Genomic DNA, 26,777 nt, shown 5'->3' on the forward strand with positions numbered 1-26,777 from the left:
CTGAAGTTGAATGGTTCTATGAAGACCTACAAGACCTTTTAGAATGAACACCCAAAAAGATGTCCTTTTCATTATAGGGGACTGGAATGCAAAAGTAGGAAGTCAAGAAACACCTGGAGTAACAGGCAAATTTGGCCTTGGAGTACAGAATGAAGCAGGGCAAAGGCTAACAGAGTTTTGCCAAGAGAACACACTGGTCATAGCAAACACCCTCTTCCAACAACACAAAAGAAAAAGGTTAATAGTATGTGCCAAATACTGCATTAGTCACGTCAAATTAAACTAGTAATAATAACTCTTACTGCTATTATTTAAGCCAACCAATCCTATGAGGTAGTTATTATTTCCCACATGTATATTACAGAGCATTTATGCTGAAATAGTTTCCCAAATAATTGATATCTAGTGAGTAGAAGAGCTCGAATTTCACCATTCATCTGTTAAATTTCAAAAAGTCATGCTCCTTTCCTTTAGTACATTATTGCCCTTAAAGCACTGAGAGAGAATCACTCAATTCAGTTCTGTGGCTCTTCCAAAGGCATTCACTCACCCACCACGAGCTATTTCATCTGAATCCAATTCCAGATACTACCAAACAGAATTCATCTCAGCAAACATGTTATTTAACAAACAGCTCTTTTGCCCAATTTCTAGTAATATTATAGACATGTATTATTTAGTACTAAATGACCCACTCCACATCATTATGGAGAATTGGTGCTTAAATATCAGAGTCTTCCTACAAAATATACAATGCTTAACTATAGCTTTTCTATAGAAAAGGCCTGGAAAATAAGAAGAGGCTTCTGGAAATAGACACGCCATCGCACTTATTAAATACTTAACTAAATCTTCGTTGCAGAGGAAGGAATGACTTCGGCGGCACAGTGGGAACAGAAAAACCTGGTTCTGACGTTAAAAGGGATACAGTATTTTAATTGTTACCGTGCTGCTCCTGCTGTTGCTTTAGTTACTGTCTTGTCTGACTCTCTGCAACCCCATGGACTGTAGCCCACCAGGCTCCTCTGTCCATGTGGGTCTCCAGGCAAGAATGCCAGAATGGATTGCCATTTCCTTCTGCAGGGATTGAACCCAAGTCTCCTGCATTAGCAGGTGGATCTTTTCCACTAAGCCACTAGGGAAGCCCCAATTATCTTGTTAGTATAACTTCAACTGAGATTTGAAAATGAAAACATATTAATTTATTAACCTCCTGAAAAAATAACAGTGTTTTTGCCTTTGTTCTTTTTCTGGCTATTCTTCCCAGAGGAAAATGAAAAGTTGAGACAGAAGCTATGACCCAGATTCCCACTGTAACCCTGCAGAACTCAACTGCCTTCTGCTTTCCTTGTAAGCTGTCAACTTCCCAGCTGAAACCTGCAGTGCATGTCTCATTAAGGGTGATTCCATTTCCACAGAAAGGACACATTTCTATACGGAACTGTGTGTCAGTGGGTTGGGTGGATTGGTGAGCTCTTCACTGTGCCTCTGTTTTAGCTCACTAGTCACCTCTGATCCTCGGTTCTAACTGGATCTAATGACAACCCAGAAATTCTCCCATCGCCAGATGAAGACAGAAAATCCTCTGCAGCACAGCCAAAACCGTTCAAGCTTGACAGCCTTTGCTGAAAAGAAGAAACGTCTTTGACAGCAGCTCCCTGGCCTGCTACCACCTTCTCCAGTGCAGATCTGTACTGTGTGGGCTCTGTGGCTGCCAGTTCCCCTCTGGAAGGACTCAGAGACTCCCACGGTGCTGAGAGGAGGAGCTCAGTTTGGAAATGTCTGTCTGTCCCATCATTCATGGCAGGATTCAGAAATGAGTAGAAAGAATTGAAGTGTTGTGTAATGGCTGCGCTGCTGCAGTTGCTGCTGTTGCTAAGTTCTAAGCTCCATTCAGGAGGGGGTCAACCCTGCTGGATTCTGGGATTATGGCCCTGGTGACGGTCATCTCAAGTTGACATCTTTGTGTCCAATATCATAGCCACTGGCCACATGTGGCAAATAAGCATTTGACAAGTAGCTAATTCACACTGAGACACTGTCTGCATAAAACAAAATATATTTCACAGACAGTATTAAGAAAAAAAAGACAATGTAAAATACAATATTGGTTACATGTTGAAATGATAAATTTTTGGATGTATTCAGTTAAATAAAATATGGTTTAGACATTAATTTCACTTCTTTTTACCTTTCCTTAAAACCATTCACATGGCTAGCGTTATTATCTTTATTAGAGAGTAATGAATTATGTATATAAAGAGATTTATATCCTATACATTTCAGTGTAGAATCTAAATTTCTTAGGATACTCTGTGACATCCAGGAGTTTTTATTATCTAGCATCTAGCCTTTTTCTCCAGTCTTACTGCTTTTTTCTTTATGTATACACACATACTTCAGCCATACCAAAGAATATATAGACCACCAAATACACCATGCTCTCTCCCATCTCTAATTTCACAACACTCCTTGTTATTGCAATATTCCTCTGTTTAATTCCTGCTCATACTTCAAAACTCAGCTGAAAGGGACAGAATTCTCGAGCGCTTCAATTCAAAATAAATAACCTCCACTAAAGACGCTGATGCTGGGAAAGACTGAAGGCGGGAGGAGAAGAGGACGACAGAGGATGAGATGGTTGGATGGTATCACAGACACGATGGACATGAGTTTGAGTAGGCTCAAGGAGTTGGTGATGGACAGGGAAGCTTGGCGCGCTGCAGCCCATGGGGTCACAGAGTTGGACACGACTGAGTGACTGAACTGAACTGATGCCTCAATGGGGTCGCAAAGAGTAGGACACGGCTGAGCAACTAGCATTTACCTTTCACTATGTCTTCATTGCTGACCCCCACTTCAATGTCACAAGATTTTTCACGTTTCATTGAAATTATGTTTTTGTTTGGCTTTCTAAGATGCTGTGAGTTATTCAACAAAAAGGATTACATCTTAATTACCCATTTTTCTCCAGAGCCTTGGCAGCCTTAAGTATGTACTGAATAAGTGCATTTTGGAAAATGAGTATTGAGTTTTCCACCAGCTTTATAGAGATATAATTGACATATAACACTGTCTAAATCTTAAAGGTGTGAACATGATGATTCTTTATATGTGTTTAATGCAAAATGACTACACAATAAGGTTAGTTAACATATCTGTCACTTCATATATTTACCAGGATTTTTTTTTTCTTTTTTTTTGGTCAGAATATTTATCTCACCAAAAGATCTAGTCTCTTAGCAACTTTCATGTGTACAATACAGCATTGATGACTACAGTCACTATATTGTATATTATATTCTGAGAACTTATTCATCTTATAAGATAAAGTTTGTATCTTGACCAACACCTCCCCATTTCCCCTCCTCACCCAGCCATGGGCAACCCCCAGTTTACTCTTTGTGTCTATGTTTTCTTTTGTTTTTTTCCACAAATAAGTGAGATCACACAGTATTTGTGTTTTTCTCTGCTTGATTTATTTCACTCAGTGTAATGCCCTCGAGGTTCATAGACTTTCCATCCATAAATTATTATTGAGCATTGACTATGAATAGCTGTGCAAAGCATCTCTGGTATTGAAGCTAATATGCATTCATTGTGATCCAAAAGGGCTAGAGTTGGACTTAGATCTATGAGGAAGGGCGGCACCATTCAGTAACCTGTACCTTGGACAGAGTGAGGAGACAGTGTCTGAAATCTTGTTCTGCAATATATCACCCACATGGTCTCTGTATAATATGATATGTATAAGGACCACAGACTGGGATTTTACTCCTACATTGTTTTATTAAGTTGCAATGATTATAAAGAAAATTTCACTTTTTCTTACACTTTCTTCACATTTTTCTTACACTTACTTGCTCAAGCTTCAATTTTCCATTTCTGAAGATCTACTCCATTTCAAATTCCATTTCCTATTTTCAATATACATTCCATTCTGCGTTTCATTTTCCATTGCTCAATATATATTTTGAGCCTTGTGGGTAATTCCCAAGCTAAGTTTGCTTTGTAAAATTAAATGTTTCCAGAATTAAAAATTCTACATAAAGCAGAGTCACTAGAAAGGTGTCTAGTAACATTAAGAAAACTACCATTCATTGAAGTGGGAAATTTTGTAACTTATATAACTACTCTTCATTCAATTATTTGTTCTACCTAATTTCTCAGACACTGAACAAAGTATTTGTTCATCTTTTGAGATACCTATCCTTTATAAGATCCACTTAGTATGATAAAGATTTTATTTTCTTACTCCATGGACTCATGTCAATTTGTTCAGTGAGTCCAACAATGGCAATAATTTTTCACCAGACACATGACATGTATTTTCCCCATATATATAAAGCCAAAGAAAAGAAAACTCAGTATATACATTTCTAAAAGAATTATAACTTTTGCTGATGATAATTGGAAACTTGTTAGGAAGAAACGTACATTTACTTGTAAATCAGATTCACCAGCTATTGTTTGTTTGCTTTTGCTGCTATTGTTTGTTTTTTCTGTTTTTTTTTTTTTTTTTTTAATACCAATAGCTCAGATAATAAAGAATCTGCCTGCAATTCAGGAGACCTGGATTCAATACCTGGGTCAGGAAGATCCCCTGGAGAATGAAACGGCAACCCACTCCAGTATTCTTGCCTGGAGAAGTCCAAGGACAGAGGAGCCTGGCAGGCTATAGTCTATGGGGTTGCAAAGAGTCGGACAGGGCTGAGCGACTAACACGTTCATCCGTTCTAAAGCAAGGGGAATATCTCCCAGACTGGGTCCAGAAAGGTTGTGATTTTGGCTCTCTTCTAGAAAGAAGCCCAATTTCAAGCATTCGTATGTTGACGCCAGGGTTTTATATACTTAAAAACACCACTAAAATTCTTGCTTAATCTAGGGAAAAAGTGGAATAGCTGGAGGAAGATTGATCAGTTTACTAGTTTCCTGATCTTAGGTAGTTTCCATTGACCTCAGATTCAACACCTTTAAGAGGAACCTCAGTCAATACCCAAGCACTTATTGAAATGAATAAAACAATAAAAACCATATGAGGTTGGGGGGTGGGTGGGTGCATAAGTCTTTGTTCATATAATATTAATAAGCATATAGAGGGGGTTGGTATAAGAATGTCTATATACATTATAATGATAGGCATTTTATATATTTTGCATACATATGAAAGATATTCATATTTAAATATGATATACACATATGTACATATGTATACATATATATGCATGTACCATAATAAAGTTTCAAAATACTGGGTGGATATACGTGTCAGAATTCAAAGGAAGGAAAGATTACTTCTAACTGGACACCTCAGGTGATGAGACCTATACTATATCCCTTTTGCATCTTCTGTTTCCCTCTCCAATGATGTCTGGGTAATTTTAATTTTTATATTTGACATGGCAAATCACTTAGTCACACCCTATTTCAAAGGATTATTTCATTCAGGTGAAGGAGATGTTATCAAGCTTTTCTCCATCTGTCCCACACGATTATGAAGAGTACCATAGCCTTGGTCCTCCATAACACAAGGCTAAGGGAAATCAAGAGACACAGGGAAGCAGAGGAAATCAATACAAGAGTAGATTACTGAGGTTGCTAGATTGTTCATTTCATGGGAACATCTTTCAAGAGGCCACTGAGACTGCAACTGAAGGCTGTGTTGAGGAGGAAGAGAGAAGAGCATGTCCTCGGTCTCTTAACTGCCAATGGTTACAGACTGCCTCCACAGAATATGGATTCCCCCGTTCTTCCTTCTTATCATTAATTGGCTTCCAGCTGTCTTGGCAAGGTATTAAGGTAACTCCTGGACTTCTTTGGTAGCTCAGATGGTAAAGAATCCACCAGCAATGCAAGAGACCCAGGTTCAATCTCTGGGTCAGCAAGATCCCTTGGAGAAGGGAATGGCAACCCACTCCAGTATTCGTCTGAGGAATCCCACGGACAGAGGATCCTGGCAGGTTACAGTCCATGGGGTCGCAAAGAGTCAGACAGGACTGAGCAACTAAGCTCACACATCACATGTAGGCAACTCCTAAGTAGAGAATGAGGAAGCAAGACATTACTGAGTTGTACCCATGTACAGTAATATTGAGCCCACGCAAAGCTGGTCACTGCAATATTGCTGTTCAGTCAATCAACTGTGTCCGACTCTTTGTGACCCCATGGACTGCATCACGCCAGGCTTCCCTGTCCTTCACCATCTTCCAGAGCTTGCTCAAGTTCATGTCCATTGAGTTGGTAATGCCATCCAGCATCTCATTCTGGGCCTTCTTCTCCTCCCGCTTTCAATCTTTCCTAGTATCAGGGTCTTTACCAAAGAGTCGGATCTTCGCATCAGGTGGCCAAAGTATTGGAGCTTCACCATCAGTACTTCCAATGAATATTCACAGTTGATTTCCTTTAGGATTGACTGGTTTGATCTCCTTACTGTCCAAGGGACTCTCAAGAGTCTTGAAGGCATGAATTCTTTGACACTCAGCCTTTTCTATTGTCCAGCTCTCACATCCATACATGACTACTGGAAAAACCATAGCTTAGACTATAGGAACATTTGTCAGCAAAGTAATGTCTCTACTTTTTAATATACTGTCTAGGTTTGTCATAGCTTTTCTTCCAAGGAGCAAGCATCTTTTAATTTCATGGCTGAAGTCACCATCCACAGTGATTCTGGAGCCCAAGAAAATAAAGCCTGTCACTGTTTCCACATCTATTTGCCATGAAGTGATGGGACTGGATAACATGATTTTTGTTTTTTGAATGTTGAGTTTTAAGCCAGCTTTTTCACTCTCCTCTTTCATCTTCATCAGGAGGCTCTTTAATTCCTCTCTGCTTTCTGCCATAAGCGTGGTGTCATCTGCATGTCTGAGGTTACTAACATTTCTCCTGGCAATCTTGATTCCAGCTTGTGCTTCAGCCAGCCTGGCATTTCACATGATGCACTCTGCATATAAGTTAAATAAACAGGGTGACAATATGCAACCTTGAAGTACTCCTTTTCCAATTTGGAACGAGTTTGTTATTTCATGTCTGGTTCTAACTGTTGCTTCTTGACCTGCATACAGGTTTTGCAGGAGGCAGGTAAGGTGTTTTGGTATTCCCGTCTCTTCAAGAATTTTCCATAGTTTGTTGTGATCTACACAGTCAAAGGCTTCAGCGTGTCAATGAAGCAGAAGTAGATGTTTTTCTGGAACTCTCTTGCTTTTTCTATGATCCAACAGAATGTGGCATTTTGATCTTTTGTTCCTTTTCCTTTTCTAAATCCAGCTTGATGATCTGGAAGTATGCTGAAGCCTAGCTTGGAGAATTTTGAGCATAACTTTGCTAGCATATGAAATAAGCACAAAGGTGTGGTAGTTTGAACATTCTTTGGGATTGCCTTTCTTAGGGATTGGAATGAAAGCTGACCTTTTCCAGTCCTGTGGCCACTGCTGAGTTTTCCAAATTCGCTGGCATGTTGAGTGCAGCACTTTCACAGCATCATCTTTTAGGATTTGAAAGAGCTCAGCTGGAATTTCATCACCTCCACTATCTTTGTTCATAGTGATGCTTCCTAAGATGCATTTGAAGTCACACTCCAGGATGCCTGCTCTAGGTGAGTGATCACACCATTGTTGTTACCTGGGTCATGAAGATCTTTTTTGTATAGTTCTTCTGTGTATTCTCACCACTTCTGATTCTGTTAGGTCCATACTGTTTCTGTCCTTTACTGTGCCTACCTCTGCATGGAATGTTCCCTTAGTATCTACATTGGCTGGGGGTAAAATAAAGAACAAAGGTCTATAAATAAGTAATGTCAAGATGTGAAGTGGTATGTTAAATAATATCTGTGCAGGCGAGGGGAAAACACTGGGGTCATTTATACTATTTGCAAATATCTCTGTTTCATAGCTTTTGATGGAGTTTCCTTGACTACCAGAATATGAGGGACATCTGGTGGTAAATGTTTAAGAACAACTTCTCTACAGGGGTGTATGTATGTGATATTAATTTTACTAATTGTGAAATAAATGTAGCACATAATTTAGAAATAATAAAATACACAAGCCTCTTTTTATAAAATGTCTTCACTGAATTTTGAGAAAATCTTGTGTCAGCAATCAATGTATGGTTACAATGGACTAATCAGTGTATTTCTGACATGGATGGTGACTGAAAGTTTTATGCTAAGATGTTTGATGAAAGTGAAACCAAATAAGTTGTGTATCAGATCTTTGCTCACCAATCCATGGCACAAGTAACTCCTGTGCTAAATTGGAAAACAGTTTCAAAAAGTATAATATTCTTTTACATTATTATATTGTGCTATTCCCAATATGATGGTTATAGACATGACACGCTTAACATTTAATCTGAATTGTTAACAACTTCTTCATCACTTTCTTAAGTGTAGACAATAAAAATCAAGCCTCAAGTTTATAGCAATATTCTCACTATGACTAATTTCAAGCTACCAATATTATGTGATTGAATATGGTGTTGGAAATGGATGCATAGTAGCATACCAATATATAGTATATTGACCATATAAATACTATGGCTGTAAACAGCTTAAAGAGTATAGAAAACAATAAAATGCTGTCAAATGATTAGCAGTAATTTGTTTTTAATTACAATTTCCTGATATTTTACTTCTTTAATATAATTTAATAAAATTTAATGTTTAATAATGATCATGCTTAACAAAAGACTTGAAAATTTAACAGTTCTCTGTGCATATTTCTATGAGCTATTGCCAGCACTAACACTGGACTATGGCAATAGAATCTTCTAAGATTCTTCTCACCAATATCTGTCATATTTTCAGTTACTCCAGGACTTTGAAAGAGCAATTTTGCTTACAGTGATTACAATAGAGACTTCCTTTGTAAGACGATCCAATACAATAAACGTTAAATCTTGGTGGTGGAGAAAGGAAGATTATATAACTTCTGTTTGAATATGTCAGGAAAATGTCTTCCCATAAACAGAATTTTAGTTGGGCCTTGCAGAAGGAGTGGATTTTGACAATAAGGAGATGGTATTCTAGGGACTTCCCTGGCAGTCCAGTGGTTAGGACTCAGCGTTTTCACTGGTGTGGTCCTCAGGTTGAGAAACTGAGACCTGCAAGCTACATGGTACCGCCAAGAAAAAAAAATCCAGGTGTTTTGGACTTCCTGCTGGTCCAGTGGCTAAGACGCTGTGCGGGGCGCTGGGGTTTGATCCCTGGTCAGGGACCCAGACCCCACATGCGACAACTCAGTTTGCACTCTGCAACTAAAAGTTCCCCAAGCCGCAGCAAGGATCCAAGATCCCGCACGCCACAGTGAGACCCAGCACGGCAAATAAATGAATAAATATTTTAAAATATATTTTAAAAAGAAAAGGAGATGGCATTCCAGAAGAAGCAAACAGAATGGCACAGGCAGGCTGGGGTGGGTAAGTGTGCGGTGAAGATCCGGTTTTCCCCACCGCAGAGGTTACAAGATGGGAGGACCGGAAGTAGGCAGGGATCACTACGCGGAGGCCCTAACTTCTTAGACAAAGAGGTCCAAGAAGGGGTTTGAGAGAGCAGGTGACATGATGTGAAGTGCGCTTAGGAAAGAGAGCACTAGAGAGGAGAGTGATGGTCCAGAGAGAAGCAAAAGGGGTTCATGATTACAAAACTTCTAAGTAATAAGGGGCTGAACTAGGATGGGGACAATGGTAAGAAAGACACGGCAGTCTGCGGGGCCACTTGGTAACACTGCTCAGAGGGTGCTGACACTCACACGGAATACGGAGTGAAGGATGGTCTTGGGAATTACGCTTGGTGATCGTTTAAGAAAAAACACTGACATGTTATTACGTCATGTGAGATTAGACAAGAGAGAAAGCAGGAAGCTTAGTTTGGAGGTTAATGCAGCCGTCAGGTGAGAGATGATGGTACCTCCAAAGTGGCGGCAGTGGACATTACACCCCACACGGGCTGTTCAGTTTTGTTCTTGATCCCAGAGCACTGTTTGCCCAAGTTACAGAATTGTATGTTCTTCAAGCTGATATGTTGCGATTCTAACCTCTAGTATCTCAGAATGTTAATGTATATGGAGATAGGACCTTTAAAGAGGTACTTAAGGTAACATGAGGTCATATGGCTGACCCCCAAATTCACTATGATCAGTATTATTTTAAGAAGAGGTGATCAGGATATAGATATGCACAGAGGAAAAACTACAAGAGGACCCAGGGAGAAGATGACCATCCATAAGTCAAGGAGTAAGGCCCTAAGAAAGAACCAACACTGCTAACACACTGACCTTAGACTTTTGGTCTGCAGAGCTGTGAGGAAATAAATTTCTGTTTTTTCAGCCACCCAGTTTATGGTTCTTTGTTACTGCTGTCCAAGCAAATTAATATGGTCCTCTGCAGTTTACCAAAATTTTCAGTGATCAAAGGTACCCAAATTCTTAGGCAACATAAAAACGAATACAATTTTGTTGTCACAGGCATCATGATATTTGGAAAGGACACTGGCTTTTGCAATATACAGACAAAGTCTGAATCTTAAATCTGCAAATAGATAGATAAGCCTAAATAACTTATTTAAATGTCTCTGAGCTTCAGTTTTCAAAATCACATCAGATACAGTAGGACGACCACCAGCCTAATACCTGGCACAAAATACATACTCAACGAAGGTTAGTTCCTTAGTTTTTCTATTCCAAAGAGGCAGCCACAAAATTGGCCTAAAAAATGACTCTAAAGTTAGATTAAGTTTAAATTTCATTTGAATTCATCAAACCTGGCTCCATCACTCATTTCAGCATTTGGGCATGTTGGTTAGACTTTCTAAGCCTTTGTTTCCTTATCTAGAAAATTCTCATAAAGTGGTTACAAGGGTTAAATGTGATTTTGTATGTGAAATGCTTAGAACAATGTCTGGTACATAAAAAAGTCTCAACAAGTATATCTATTATTAAGCATACACATATTTTTGTAAGTTCTTTTTGCTCATTCTATTTATCATCACTGTCTATGACCAACTCTTAGTAGAAACTCTCCCTGTGTTGTGGTTTCTATTCTCAACTCTTCGGCTAATACCTACAGCTCTCAATTTATAACTCCAGGTAAATACCTGGAATATGTTCATTCAACTACTGCCAAGCATTCTTCCAAAAAATGGAAAACTAAATCTGCTCATTAGATAGAGTAGTACACTGAGTGTAATGGTGTTAAAAAGTAATAACATTTTACTGTTTCTTAAAAACATGATCACTCCCTTTATTACTTAGGTAGGTACCTCAAAAAGCAAATTAGAACAGACATAACTTCTGTCAACAGGGAACTTAATAGCTAATGCATCTAGATTGGATTCACCCAGTGTTTTCATAATCACTCATGGTCCAATTCTCTTGTCCAATTTTGCAGCTAATGAAATCCCAGGATAGTACCGAAGTGTTGGCTTTTTTCACTCTGTTGCACTAATGTCTGCTCTTTTCCCCACACTCTAATTCTTTAATCATACCTTTGGGATACTACAGTGGAGTAAACCATTTGGGATTACCTAACACATAGAAATTGCAAAGTCTCCTCTGAAGCATATGGAGGCTGTACATGTGGTTTATTTACTCCCTGTCCCTCAGGATATCTATGATTCTTCCCAGGTCTGCAGGGGGCACTTCTGGCTGAGAAACGTCCCTGATATGGGAGTCCTTTCTACTCCTAATGTTGCACTAAAAAGGCAAGTCAGTTTTAGAAACAATCCTAGGATTCAAGACTATGTTGGGTCATGAACTTGCAGCATTGTAGGCCACCTATGGAGAAAAGGAAATGACTGTGGTCATGCTTTAAGTTTAATAAGAACTCATTCTTGTTGATACCATCATGGTATTGGTCCTGCTTCCAAGAAGGGCCATGTATGGGCATAGTCCCTTTTCCTAGCAATAGACTCCCCCATCTCTCTGTTTGACATGAGTCGAGTCTACGGTCTAATTTACATTCACAGCTCTTTAGCCTCCTGGCCTCAGTGATTAGCCTACAGAGGTGAAATGTTACTTGAGGTTCTTTTTGATTGTATGTTTTTTTTAACTCAAGCTAACATAGCAAATCTCTTTATTCTCTGCAATAATGTAAGCCAAGAGTAGTCAGCAACCATGGTTTTAGACTCATGAAATAAAAGAAAAACAATGCCCCACTGAATAAAAGAGAAATTAAGAGGTGAAGGGAGATCTGTCAATACGGGGCCCTACTTTTATGTCAGTTTCCTCTACTGCGTTCCTGGCTTTCATAATTATGCAAATAAATAAATAAATTCCCTTTATTGGTTAAACTAACTTGAATTCAATTTCTCTCCATTTACAATGACAGTTTCCTGACTGGTGTTCCAGTCAAAGTCAGAAACAAGAATAAGATAAAGGAATGAATGATTTCATAGAGGTGTTAGAACTTAAGCCACAGAGAAAGGGCAGTAGAGAAAGTAAATAGTCAGTTTCAGAGAATTCCACATATGAAACAGAACCTTATATGAAGTTGAGGGGAGGGATAAAAGACATGAATGATATTTGTAGTTGTCATCAGGCTTTTCTGAATCACAGAGTCTATGTGAGTTAACAATGGCAGAAAGCCCTAAAATGCAGAGGGGTATCAAAGCCAGGTAGAGAGCTTCAACCTAATGTAGTGGATGACAAAACCATTTATACATCAAGCAGGAAAGTTCCAGAATAAACAATGTATTAATTTTGGGGGGAAGATGTTTGTAGCAATGATTGGAGGAAAGAAAAGTGAGAGATCACATGAGAAGTTACTGAAGGAATTAGCTATACGATAACAAGAACCTGAAACAGGACACAGGCCACAGAAATGGAGATGAATGAGGCACCCATAAGAAGAAAATGATGTTTGGCATTGTAAAGAGTGGTGGAAAACAGAAAAGACTTCAGAGTATACAGGTAACCTGAGAAATAGGAGGTACAGAGAGTCTTTTTAAAATTTATTAATTTTTCAATTGGTGGAAAATTGCTTTACAACTCTGCGTTGGTTTCTGCCGTACAACAATGTGAATCAGTCATCATTCCCTCCCTCGACTCCCTCTCCTCCCCCCATACCACCCCTCCATGGACTGAAAATTCTAGTACGTACATGGGGATGAAGGAAAGGAGGCAACCAACCTACATTAGGTAAATCAACACTATCAAGAAAGGTACTAGCGTATTAGGGAAGCTTTCATCCCTGTGATATTTTCATTCTTCAGAGTAATATAAAATGCTATTTACCAAAAAAAGACTTAACAGAGATTAAACCAAGGGCTGAAGTTTTAAACTAAATGACTTCACCTGCATTCTGCTGGCAGGTCAAGATACAGGAAACACTGCACAAACACAGTGTGATAATTCAGTCATTTAAGAATTATAATGCCGTGAAATGATAGAAAGCAGGGATAATTTAAAATCTATACTGCGTGGTGTGGGAGTGACTGTGAGGAGATACCTCACGTCCAAGAGCATAGGAGAAGCCCCAGCAAGATGGTAAGAGGGGCGAAATCGTGTTTAGAACCAAACTCCATTCCCGCCAGAGACGCTCAGAGGGCTCAAACAAGTCTTGCATCAGGTTTGTTTGCATCAGGACCCAGAGACCCCACAGAGACTGAGACAGAACTGTGCCTGAGTGTCTCCTGTGGAGGTACGGGTCAGCAGTGGACTGGTGCAGCAGCCCTGGGTATGACATAAGCCCTCTTGGAGGAGGTCGCCATTAACCCCACCATAGAGTGGCCCAAACTTACACAGGACTGGGAAATAGACTCTTGGGGGGCCCAAACAGAACCTTGGGTGCACCAGGACCCAGGAGAAAGGAGCAGGGCTCCCACAGGAGACTGACCCAGACTTGCCTGTGAGTGTCCAGGAGACTCCAGTGGAGGCGTGGGTGGGCGGTGGGCTGCTTCATGGTCAGGGGCACTGAGTGTAGAAGTACATGCATGGGACCTTTGGAAGGAAGTTATCATTATCTTCATTAGCTCCACCATAGTTTTGCCCCAGGTAAATAGCAGGGAGGGAACACAGCCCCACCCATCAACAGAAAATTCCATTAAAGATTTACTGAGCATGGACTGGCCCATCAGAAGAAGACCCAACTTCTGCCTCAGTCAGCCTCTCCCATCAGGAAACTTCTATAAGCCTCTTATCCTTCTCCATCAGAGGGCAGACAGACTGAAAACCACAATCACAGGAAACTAACCAATTTAATCACATGGACTACAGACTTGTCTAACTCAGTGAAACTACGACCTATACCATGAAGGGCCACCCAAGACGGACAGGTCATGGTGGAGAGTTCTGACAAAACGTGGTCCACTGGAGAAGGGAATGGCAAACCACTTCAGTGGTTTGTGTCTTCAGAACCCCATGAACAGTATGAAAAGGCAAAAAGGTAGGACACTGAAAGATGAACTCCCCAGGTCAATAGATGTCCAACATGCTACTGGAGATAAGTGGAGAAATAACTCCAGAAAGAATGATGAGACAGAGCCAAAGCAAAAACAACACCCAGTGGTGGATCTGACTGGTGATGGAAGTAAAGTATGATGCTGTAACAACAATATTGCACAGGAACCTGGAAGATTAGGTCCATGAATCAAGGCAAATTGGAAGTGGTCAAAGAGGAGATGGCAATGGTGAACGTCGACATATTAGGATTCAGTGAACTAAAATGGACTGGAATGGGTGAATTTAACTCAGATGACCATTATATCTACTATTGTGGGCAAGAATCCCTTAGAAGAAATGGAGTAGGCATCATAGTCAACAAAAGATTCTGAAATGCAGTACTTGGATGCAATCTCAAAAACGACAGAATGGTTTCTGATTGTTTCCAAGGCAAACCATTCAATATCACAGTAATCCAAGTCTATGACCCGACCAGTAATTCTGAAGAAGCTGAAGCTGAAGTTGAATGGTTCTGTGAAGAACTACAAGACTTTCTAGAAGTAACACCCCCAAAAATATGTCCTTTCCATTATAGGGAACTAGAATGCAAAAGTAGGAAGTCAAGAAATACGTGGAGTAACAGGAAAATTTGGCCTACGAGTACAGAATGAAGCATGTCAAAGGCTAACAGAGTTTTGCTAAGAGAATGCACTGGTCATAGCAAACACCCTCTTGCAACAACACAAGACAAGACCCTACACATGGACATCACCAGATGGTCAATACCAAAATCAGATTGATTATATTCTTTGCAACCAAAGATGAAAAAGCTCTATACAGTCAGCAAAAGCAAGACTGGGAGCTGACTGTGGCTCAGATCATGAACTCCTTATTGCCAAATTCAGACTTAAATTGAAGAAAGTAGGGAAAACCACTAGACCATTCAGGTATGATCTAAATCAAATCCCTTATGATTCTACAATGGAAGTGACAAATAGATTCAAGGGATTAGATCTGATAGACAGAGTGCATGAAGAACTATGGACAGAGGTTCATGATATTGTACAGGAGGCAGGGATCAAGACCATCCCCAAGGAAAAGTAATGCAAAAAGGCCAGATGGTTGTCTGAGGAGGCCTTACAAATAGCTGAGAAAAAAAGAGAAGCGAAAGGCAAAGGAGAAAAGGAAAGATATACCCATTTGAATGCAGATTTCCAAAGAATAGCAAGGAGAGATATGAAAGCTTTCCTCAGTGATCAATGCAAAGAGATGGAGAAAAACAAGAGAATGGGAAAGACTAGAGATCTCTTCAAGAAAATTAGAGATACCAAGGGAACATTTCATGAAAAGATGAGCACACTAAAGGACAGAAATGGTATGGACCTAACAGAAGCAGAAGATGTTAAAAAGAGGTGGTGGCAAAAATACACAGAAGAACTATACATTAAGATCTTCATGAACTAGATAACCACAGTAGTGTGATCACTCACCTAAAGCCACACATGGTGGAATGTGAAGTCAAGTGGGCCTTAGGAAGCATCACTATGAACAAAGCTAGTGGAGGTGATGGGATTTCAGATGAACTATTTCAAATCCTGAAAGATGATGCTGTGAAAATGCTACACTAAACATGCCAGCAAATTTGGAAAACTCGGCAGTGGCCACAGGACTGGAAAAGGTCAGTTTTTATTCCAATCCAAAAGAAAGGCAATGCCAAGAATGTTCAAACTACCACACAATTGCACCCATCTCACACAGCTAGTAATGTTCAAAATTCTCCAAGCCTGTCTTCAACAGTATTTGAACCGTGAAGTTCCAGATGTTGAAGCTGGATTTAGAAAAGGCAGAAGAACCAGAGATCAATTTGCCAACATCCGCTGGATCATCGAAAAAGCAAGAGAAATGCAAACAAACAAACAAACAAGAACATCTACTTCTGCTTTGCTGACTATGCCAAAGTCTTTGTGTGGATCATCACAATCTCTGGAAAATTCTTCAAGAGATAGGAACACCACACCACCTGATCTGCTTCTTGAGAAATCTGTATGCAGGTCAGGAAGCAACAGTTAGAACTGGACATGGAACAACAGACTGGTTCCAAATCTGGAAAGGAGTATGTCAAGGCAGTATACTGTCACCCTGCTTATTTAACTTATATGCAGAGTATATCGTAGGAAATGCTGGACTGGATGAAGCACAAGCTGGAATCGAGTTTGCTGGGAGAAATATCAGTAACCTCCGATACACAGATGGCATGACCCTTATGGCAGAAAGCGAAGACGAACTAAAGAGTCTCTTGATGAAAATGAAAGAGGAGGGTGAAAAAGTTGGCTTAAAACTCAACATTCAGAAAACTAAGATCATGGCCTCTGTTCCCAACATTTCATGGCAAACAGATGGGGAAACAGTGGAAACAGTGACAGACTTCATTTTTGGGGGCTCCAAAATCACTGCAGATGGTGAGTGCAGCTATGAAATTAAAAGATACTTGCTCCTTCGAAGAAAATTTATGACCAACCTAGATAGCATATTAAAAAGCAGAGACATTACTTTGCCAACTGAGGTCCGTCTAGTCAAAGCTATGGTTTTTCCAGTAGTCATGTCTGGATGTGAGAGTTGGACTATAAAGAAAGCTGAGCACCGAAGAATTGATCTTTTTGACCTGTGGTGTTGGAGAAGACTCTTGAGAGTCCCTTGGACTGCAAAGAGATCCACAGTCCATCCTAAAGGAAATCAGTCCTGAATATTCATGGGAAGGACTGATGCTGAAGCTGAAACTCCAATACTTTGGCCACCTGATGCAAAGAACTGACTCATTGGAAAAGACCCTGATGCTGGAAAAGATTGAAGGTGAGAGGAAAGGGGATGACAGAGGATGAGATGGTTGGATGGCATCACCGACTCAATGGACATGAGTTTGAGAAAGCTCCGGGAGTTGGTGATGGACAGGGAGGCCTGGCGTGCTGTGCTGCAGGGCATGGGGTCGCAAAGAGTCGGACACGACTGAGCAACTGAACTGAACTGATACCTTTTCAAAATAAGAATTCTAAATAGTAAACTATTGATAATCTAATGTAAAGCTGCAAGTCTTTTCTCCTTCAAAATCTCTATATTTTATAAAACCAGAAATCATAAAAGTCCTAGAAAAAAACATAAGCAGTATACTCTTGGACCTTAGTCTTAGCATTTTTTTTTTTTTTTTGTAAATGCCTCCTCACAAAAGGGAAATAAAAGAAAAAATAAACAAATGAGACCTCATCAAACTAAGGAGCTTGTGCCCAGTGAAGGAAACTATCAACAGAACAGAAAGGCCGCCTGTAGAATAGGAAGACTTATTTGCAAAAGAAACATCCTACAAAGAGTTGATATCTAAATTATACAAAGAACTCAACTCGCACAAGTCAATCTCAAAAAATGAATGATCTGATTTAAAAAATGGGCAAAGGACCAGAACAGATGTTTTTCTAAGGAAGATATATAGATAGCCAACAGATACAAGGAAAGATGGTCAACATCACTCATCATCAGGGAAATGCAGATAAAACCGCAATGGAATATCATCTCACACCTGTCAGGATGGCTGCTATCAAAAAGAGAAGAAATAATAAGCACTTGCTAGTCCATGGAGACAGGGTATTCTCATGTGCTATTGGTGGGATTATAAATTAGTACAGCCACTAGGGAAAACAGTATGGGGGTTCCTCAAAAAATTAAAAATAGAATAACCAGATGATCTAGCAATTTTTATTCTGGGTATTTATCTGAAGATAACAACCACTAAAAATAATTCAGAAAGATACATGTGCCTCTATGTTTGCTGCATCATTATTTACAATAGCCAAGACATGGAAGCATTCTAAGTGTCCATCTCTAGATGAATGGATAAAGAAGGCACAAGGCATATGCACGCACTCTTGCTGAAATACTACCCAGCCATAAAGAAGAACAAAAAATTGCCATTTGTGACAACATGGACAGATCTAGAGGGTATTATGCTAAGTGAAATAAATCAGAGAAAGACAAACCATATGATGTCACTTACATGTGGAATTTAAGAAGCAAAATAAATGAACAAACAAAACAAAAGAGAAATAGATTCATAGATACAGAGAAAAACTAATGGTTGCCAGAGGGGAGGCAATGGGATGTTGGGCAAAATAGGTGAAGGGGATTAAAAGGTAGAAACTTCTAGTTAAAAACTAAATAAGTCATGTGGATATAATGTATAGTGTAGAGAATAGTCAGTAATATTGTACTAACTTTTTACGGTGACAGATGGTCAGTAGATGTATTGTGGTGATCAGTCTGTAATGTTGTCAACATATTATCCCCAGTGGTATTTTATATCAACTATACTTCAATTTAAATGAAATAAAAAACCTCTATATGTTAAATGAGGAAGTTTTTAGAATACATAAAAATAATTTCATATGGTAATTATATTCTGAGAATTAATGAAAGGAAAATAGACCATATAAAACATTCTATGGTAATCAAATCTACCTTTATAGGGCAAGGCATGCAATTAGAGTGCTTTAAAGACATCCATTAAATGACAATAAACCGAAAGATGAAATGATCAAAAACTAAACAGTAAGTATTTATTGAGCATTGACACTGGGAGGCCCTGGGCACTGAGATGGGTCACAGAATGCTGAGATAGGCCATGACTTTGAGAAGCCTACATTACAGTAAACAAACAAAAAAAAAACTCACTTAAAAGTAGAAATAACAATTCAATACAATATATGATAAAAGAAGCAGGCTGGAGATTTGGATAGTAATTCATAAAACTTGAAGTTCAAGAAAGAAGGCCCTGCAAATGAAGGGAGAGAGACACAAAGATGAAGGGGTATAAGCTCATTTTGAGTCAATAATGTATTATCTAGTTTGGCTTAATGTGAAATAATGCCATAACACAAGAGAAGGTCATTAGACTGAAAATACAACTTAAAGGCAAATTACAGAGGATGTTGAGTATGTGTTGAGTAAATGAGCCCCAAACCAACTGGTCTGAGAATCTTTTTCCCTAATGGCCAGTTGTCACTTATATATATATATATATATATATATATATATGGACCATTGAGAAGTAAAGAGATGTGTTCTGTCTACTCTACCTTTACAGGGTTTCTTACCTGGTCTCCATAGCCTCAAAGAGTCTACAGGTAGAATTCATCACATTCATGAATTTGGTTAGGCAAAAATTTTATGAAACATACCAAAACTGTAGAATGCAGCATATCAGTGCAGCATATCAATGCAGAATTATCATATCATTAGAAGGAAACTGATAGCAATAAATCCTTACACTTGAAATGAAGAAAGTCTTAAATCAATAGTTAAACCTTCAACCTTAAAAAAATAAGCTATGCTCCAAACTTAATAAGCTAGAGAAAGAATGAACAAGTTAACTGCAAAGCAAACAGATGGAAGGAAATAACATGCACAAGAACAGATATTGATAAAATCCAAAACAGAAAAACCACTGACAAAATAAATGAAACCGAAAGTTGAACCACCCAGCCATACTGACCATGATTAAAAGGGGGGTGAGGCAAATCACAAATAACTGGGGATGAAACAAGGAGATCAATAAATACTCCACAGGTATTAAAAGTATACTAACAGCTCTGAACAAAAATTTGACAACTTTGACGAAATGGAATTATTCTTTCAAAGTCACACCTATGAAAACTCTCTCAAGAAAAAAATGGACAATTCCTATAGCTTTATTATTGGTAAAAGAGTAAGTCAATATTTAAAATTCCTCCAAAAATAAAGCTCCACACTCAGATCATTTTACTACTGAATTCTTCCAAACATTTAAGTTGGATATAATACCATTTCCATACAGTCTCTTTCAGAAAATAGGATAAGAGAAAGCAATTCACAATTCATTTTATAAAGCCAGAAATGTCCTAAACCAAAGTGTGAAAAGATATTACAAGAAAACTACAGACCTATACTCCTAATGAGCATAGACAAGAAAAACTCTGAATAAAATGTTAATAAATTCCATCAATATATAAAAAAACACCAGAGTATGACTTCTTACTCTAGGAATGCAAGACTAGTTCAATATTCAAAAACCAAGTAATATAAACCATCAAATTAACAGAATAAAGAAGAAATATAACATGGTCCTCACAATATTTGCAGAAAAACTTTAGGTAAGATTCAGTATCCACTCATAATAAAACCTCTCAGCATATTAGAAATAGAATGACATTTAATCAACATGATAAAGGACATTTACTAAAAATATACAGATAACACAATGTTTCCTGTAGAAGACTGAAAACACTCCCTCTAAATCAAAGACAATGAAAGTGTGTCCTTTCTTATCATTATGATTCAACATCATACTAACCAGTGCAATAAGACAGGAAGGTAAATAAAATAAATTTAGATTGGAAATCAAAAATAAAAATATCTCATCTCACAGGCATTGTTTCAACTTAATAGTCTAGGCAAAATATCCTTTGGAGTCTACAAAGATACCCTCTAGATTAAAAGTCTAGCAAGATCACAAAATACAGGATCATTTTACATAAGAAATCATATTAAGTATTAGCAATGAATAACTAGAATGCAGTTTAAAAAACAATGATATTTACAATAGCACCCCACACAAATTAAATACTTAGATACAAATTACACCTGAGCAAAACAGTGTTGGATTTGTATACTGAAAACTACGAAAAATGGATGAAAGAAATCATGGGAGGACAGATCAAGAGTGAGGGTACATCCGTACACTGATGGCTGATTCATGTTGATATATAGCAGAAGCCAACATGATATTTTAAAGCAATCATCCTCCAATTAAAAATAAAAACATAAGTTTTTATAAAATGAACATGGAAAAATATTTAAACAATTAAAGATATATGTGTAGAAAAATGTTTATGAATTGGAAAACTTCCCTGTGGCTCAGAAGGTAAAGAGTCTGCCTGCAGTGCAAGAGATACACAGTTCAATACCAGGGTTGGAAAGATCCCCTGGAGAAGGAAATTGCAAACCACTCCAGTATTCTTGCCTGGAAAACACCATGGAGGAAGGAGTCTAACGGGCTAGAGTCCATGGGGTTGCAAAGTCAGACACGACTGAGCGACTTTCACTACGATTATGTTTATGAATTTGAAAACTCAATATTATTAATATTCCAGTTTCCCCCAACTTTATCCAGCGATTCAACAAAATCCCCATCCAGATTTGTTTGTAGATGGTGACAAGTTCACTTTAAGATTTATACAGAAAGGCGAATGTGAAAGCGGAAGTGTTAGTGGCTCACTCATGCTCCACTCTTTACACGCCCATGGACTGCACCCCACCAGGCTGCTCTGTCCATGGGATTTTCCAGGCAAGGATACTGGAGGAATTTGCCATTCCCTTCTCCAGGGCATCTTCCTGACCCAGGGACTGAACCCAGGTCTCCTGTACTGCAGGAAGATTCCTTACCAACTGAGTTACCAGGGAATAGTCAAAATGTTTTTCTTTTTTTAAAAATGGAGTACTCATACTGCCTGATATTAAGGCTTACTATAAAGCCACACTGATCAAGCGTACTGGTCAAAGTACAGATATACAAATCAATAAATCAGAAAAGAACATACTGGTCATAGCCAACACCCTCTTCCAACAGCACAAGAGAAGACTCTACACATGGACATCACCAGATGGTCAACATCGAAATCAGATTGATTACATTCTTTGCAGCCAAAAATGGAGAAGCTCTATAAGTCAGCAAAAACAAGGCAAGGAGTAGACTGTGGCTCAAACCATGAACTCCACATTGCCAAATTCATACTGAAACTGAAGAAAGTAGGGAAAACTACTAGACCATTCAGGTATGACCTAAATCAAATCCCTTACGATTATACAGTGGAAGTGACAAATAGATTCAAGGGATCATACCTGATAAACACAGAGCTTGAAGAACGATGGACGGAGGTTCATGACATTGTACAGGAGGCAGTGATCAAGACCATCCCCAAGAAAAAGAAATGCAAAAAGGCAAAATGGTTGTCAGAGGAGGCCTTACAAATAGCTGAGAAAAAAAGAGAAGCTAAAGGCAAAGGAGAAAAGGAAGATACACATCTCTGCATGCAGAGTTCCAAAGAATAGCAAGGAGAGATAAGAAAACCTACCTTGGTGATCAATGCAAAGAAATAGAGGAAAACAATAGAATGGGAAAAACTATAGATCTCTTCAAGAAAATTATAGATACCAAGGGAACATTTCATGCAAAGATGGGCTCAATAAGGACAGAAAATGGTATGAACCTAACAGAAGCACAAGCTGTTAAGAAGGGGTGGCAAGAATACACAGAAGAGCTGTACAAAAAAGATCTTCATGACCCAGATAACCACGATGGAGTGATCACTCACCTAGAGCCAGACATCCTAGAATGTGAAGTCAAGTGGGCCTTAGGAAGCATCTCTACAAACAAAGCTAGTGGAGGTGATGGAATTTCAGTTGAGCTATTTCAAATCCTAAAAGATGATGCTGTGAAAGTGCTGCATTCAACATGCAAGCAAATTTTGAAAACTCGGCCGTAGCTACAGGACTGGAAAAGGTCAGTTTTCATTCCAATCCCAAAGAAAGGCAATGCCAAAGAATGTTCAAACTACCACACAACTGCACTTATATCACACATTAGCAAAGTAATGCTCAAAATTTTCCAAGCCAGGCTTCAACATTATGTGAACTTACAGATGTTCAACCTGGATTTAGAAAAGACAGAGGAACCAGAAATCAAATTGCCAGCATCTGATGGATCATCGATAAAGCAAGAGAGTTCCAGAAAAACATCTACTTCTGCTTTATTGACTACGCCAAAGCCTTTGTATGGATCACAACAAATTGGAAAATTCTTAAAGAGATGAGAATACCAGACCACTTGACCTGCCTCCTGAGAAATCTGTATGCAGGTCAGGAAGCAACAGTTAGAACTAGATATGGAACAACAGACTGGTTCCAAATTGGGAAAGGAATACATCAAGGCTGTATATTGTCATCCTGCTTATTTAACTTATATGCAGAGTACATCATGTGAAATGCTGGACTGGATGAAGCACAAGCTGAAATCAAGATTGCCAGGAAAAATATCAATAACCTCAGATATGCAGATGACACCACCCTTATGGAAGAAAGCAAAGAAGAGCTAAAGAGCCGCTTGATGAAAGTGAAAGAGGAGAGTGAAAAAGTTGGCTTAAAAATCAACATTCAGAAAACAAAGACCATGGCATTTTGTCCCATCACTTCATGGCAAATAGATGGGGAAAAAATGGAAACAATGAGACACTTTATTCTTTGGGCTCCAAAATAACTGCAGATGATGACTGCAGCCATGAAATTTAAAGACTCTTGCTCCTTGAAAGAAAGGCTATGACCATCCTGGACAATGTGTTGAAAAGCAGAGACATTACTTTGCCAACAAAGGTCCGTCTAGTCAAGGCTATGGTTTTTCCACTAATCATGTATGGATGTGAGAGCTGGATTATAAACAAAGCTGAGTGCTGAAGAAGAAATGATGCTTTTGAACTGCGGTTTTGGAGAAGACTCTTGAGAGACCCTTGGAAGGCAAGGCGATCCATCCAGTCCATCCTAAAGGAAATCAGTCCTGAATATTCACTGGAAGAACTGATGCTGAAGCTGAAAGTCCAATACTTTGGCCACCTGATGTGAAGAACTGACTCATTGGAAAAGACCCTGATGCTGGGAAAGATTAAAGGTTGGAGGAGAAGGAGATGACAGAGGATGAGATGGTTGGATGGCATCACCGACGCCATGGACATGAGTTTGAGTAACCTCCAGGATTTGGTGGTGGACAGGGAGGCCTAGAGTGCTGAAGTCCATGGGGTTGCAAAGAGTTGGACATGACTGAGTGGCTGAACAGACTGAAATCAGAAGAGACTAGAAACAGACCCAAAGATATATGGTAAACTGATGTTTGACTTCATTGCAAATGCAATTTAAAGGAGAAAGGACAGTTTTTAACAAACATTGCTGAAACAATTGGGCATCAATATGTAGGGAAAGGCACCTCTAACCAAAACTCATACCTTATTAAAAAAATAACTCAAATGGGTCATTAAACACACAACCTAAATCTGTAAATCTTCTTAGAGAAAGAAGTAAAAAAAAGTGAAAAAAAAAAAAGAAAGAAGTGAGCATCTTTGTGATTATGAGTATATAAATAATTCTTATGTGCCTTATCTGAGTGTGTTTGAAAAAAATTAAAGCAACATTGATATACTGAACTTCAGCAAAATGAAATATCTTTGAACTGTAAAAAATATTCTCAGGACTTAAAGAAGAGCCATCGACAGGAATAAAGTATTTGCTAACCAGAAGTCTGACAAAGGATTTGTATTTAAATATGGAGAATACTTTCAAGCTTCAACAACAGGAAAACAAATAACACCATTTTTAAAAATAGACAAAATAATTCAATTTGTAACTTACCCAAGAAGATACGTGAATAGTAAATTAGCACATGAAAAGATGTTCAACATCATTAGTCACTAGAGGAATTAAATTAAAAACAAAGAGAATTTCACACAAATATTAGAAAGGCTGAAATAAAACAAAATAACAATAAGTGCTAGCAAAAATGTGAAGCAAGAAGAATTCTCACACACTGCTGATGGGAATACAAAATGGTATAACCACTGTGAAAAGAGGTCTGTCAGTTTATTATCAAGAAACACATCATGTAACCCAGCAGTCTTACTCTCTTTACCCAAAATAATTGATAATTCATATTCACATAAAATTTACGTAATGTTTGCTCTCACTGAGCATATATAAATGCTAAATTTAGAAAGAACACAAATATTCTTCAACATGTGAATGGTTCACAAACTAGGCCATGCATCTAAATAGTGGAAGACCAATCATTGATAAAACAGATCCAAGAATGAATACATGCAATGACTTGGATGGACCTTGAATATATTATATTAAGCAAGAAAACAAATTCAAAATGTTTCACATTATACAATTCATTCAAGACTTCCTGAGAAAGATAAAGCTGTGAGGATGGAAATCAGATCAGTGTTTGTGAGGGACAAGGGAATGGTTGGTCACAAGCCAATGAGGCAAATTTTAGGGAGCGAAGAAACTTTTCTGTTTTGATTTTCATTATGAAAGTCTGGGTATTTTTCAAAATTTATAGGTTGATTTTTATAAAAATGAATATATTTACTGGATATAAATTTAGAAGACAGTATAGGATAAAGAGTACATGGTAAAACAGAAATACAAATATGAAAAGTGAGGGAATTTTTTCCCTAAATATTTAACTGAGAAGGATGTTCTAGGTATAAGCCTAATAAAAAGGATAGTGAATAAAGTAGAGTAGATGGATGAATGTGTAAACAGTTCCTATGTTAAAAATAATATAGACTTTAATAAAGTATCTGAGAAACTATAAATATGACAAAAGACTTGTATCCAGAATACAGAAAGGACTCTCAAAACCACCAATAAGAAAACAAGTCAATTTTATAATTGGCAAAATTTTTGAATATATACACCAAAAAGTTTAAATCTTTAACTTAAAAATGTCCATCAATTCATAAGAAAAAATGTCCATGACAGTAGAAAAGTAGAAATGAAAAACGACAAATTTGTCATTTAGTCGCTAAGTTGTGTTCGATTCTTTTGGGACCCCATGGACTCTAAACCGTTAGGCTCTCCTGTCCATGGGACTTTCCCAGGCGAGAGTACGGGAGTGGGCTGCCATTTCCTACTCCAGGGGAGTACTCTGGTTCTTTACCACTGAGCCACCAGGGAAGCCCAATAACAAATTACAAAAGATAAATTGAAAGTAATAAATAAATGTAAAAAAAAACACACTACAGTTTTATTGAATGTCTAACAATATAAAAGTAAAGCAACCCTGAGACATATCCTTTTCTTTGTAAATTGGTCAAGACTTTTCTTTAGTAAATTTGAAATTATTTTTCAAGATTTTTAATATTTTATATCTTTTTTTTGGTTACTAGTAACCCCACTTCAAACATTGCTGTTAGCTTTTTCTGTATTTATAGGCATGTCAAGGACTTCTTTCTCAGGGCTGGAAAATATTTTGTGTGTGTGTATCACATCTTTATCCATGTACCCACTGAAGAGCACGTAGCTTGTTTCTGTAACTTGGCTATGGTCAATAACTCCCAGCTGGCTCAATGGTGGGTTCAATCCCTGGGTCAGGAAGAGCCCCTGGAGAAGGGAATGGCAACCCACTTCAGTACTCTTGCCCGGAGAATTCCATGGACAGAGGAGCCTAGAGTGCTACAGTCTATGGGGTTGCAAAGAATCAGACACGACTGAGCACACATGCATGCACATGCAAATATTCTAATTGTCAATAACACTGCACTAAACATAGGG

General features: G+C 38.4%; 1 protein-coding gene across 2 annotated transcripts in view; it reads right to left on the reverse strand.

Moving 5' to 3' along the window:
• The window catches only part of GRM5 (glutamate metabotropic receptor 5), a 583,230-nt gene that overhangs the window by 381,954 nt on the left and 174,499 nt on the right, over positions 1 to 26,777 (reverse strand). The window lies entirely within an intron of this gene.

Source organism: Dama dama, chromosome 2 (assembly GCF_033118175.1).
Source record: "Dama dama isolate Ldn47 chromosome 2, ASM3311817v1, whole genome shotgun sequence".
NCBI classification, from domain to species: Eukaryota; Metazoa; Chordata; class Mammalia; order Artiodactyla; family Cervidae; genus Dama; species Dama dama.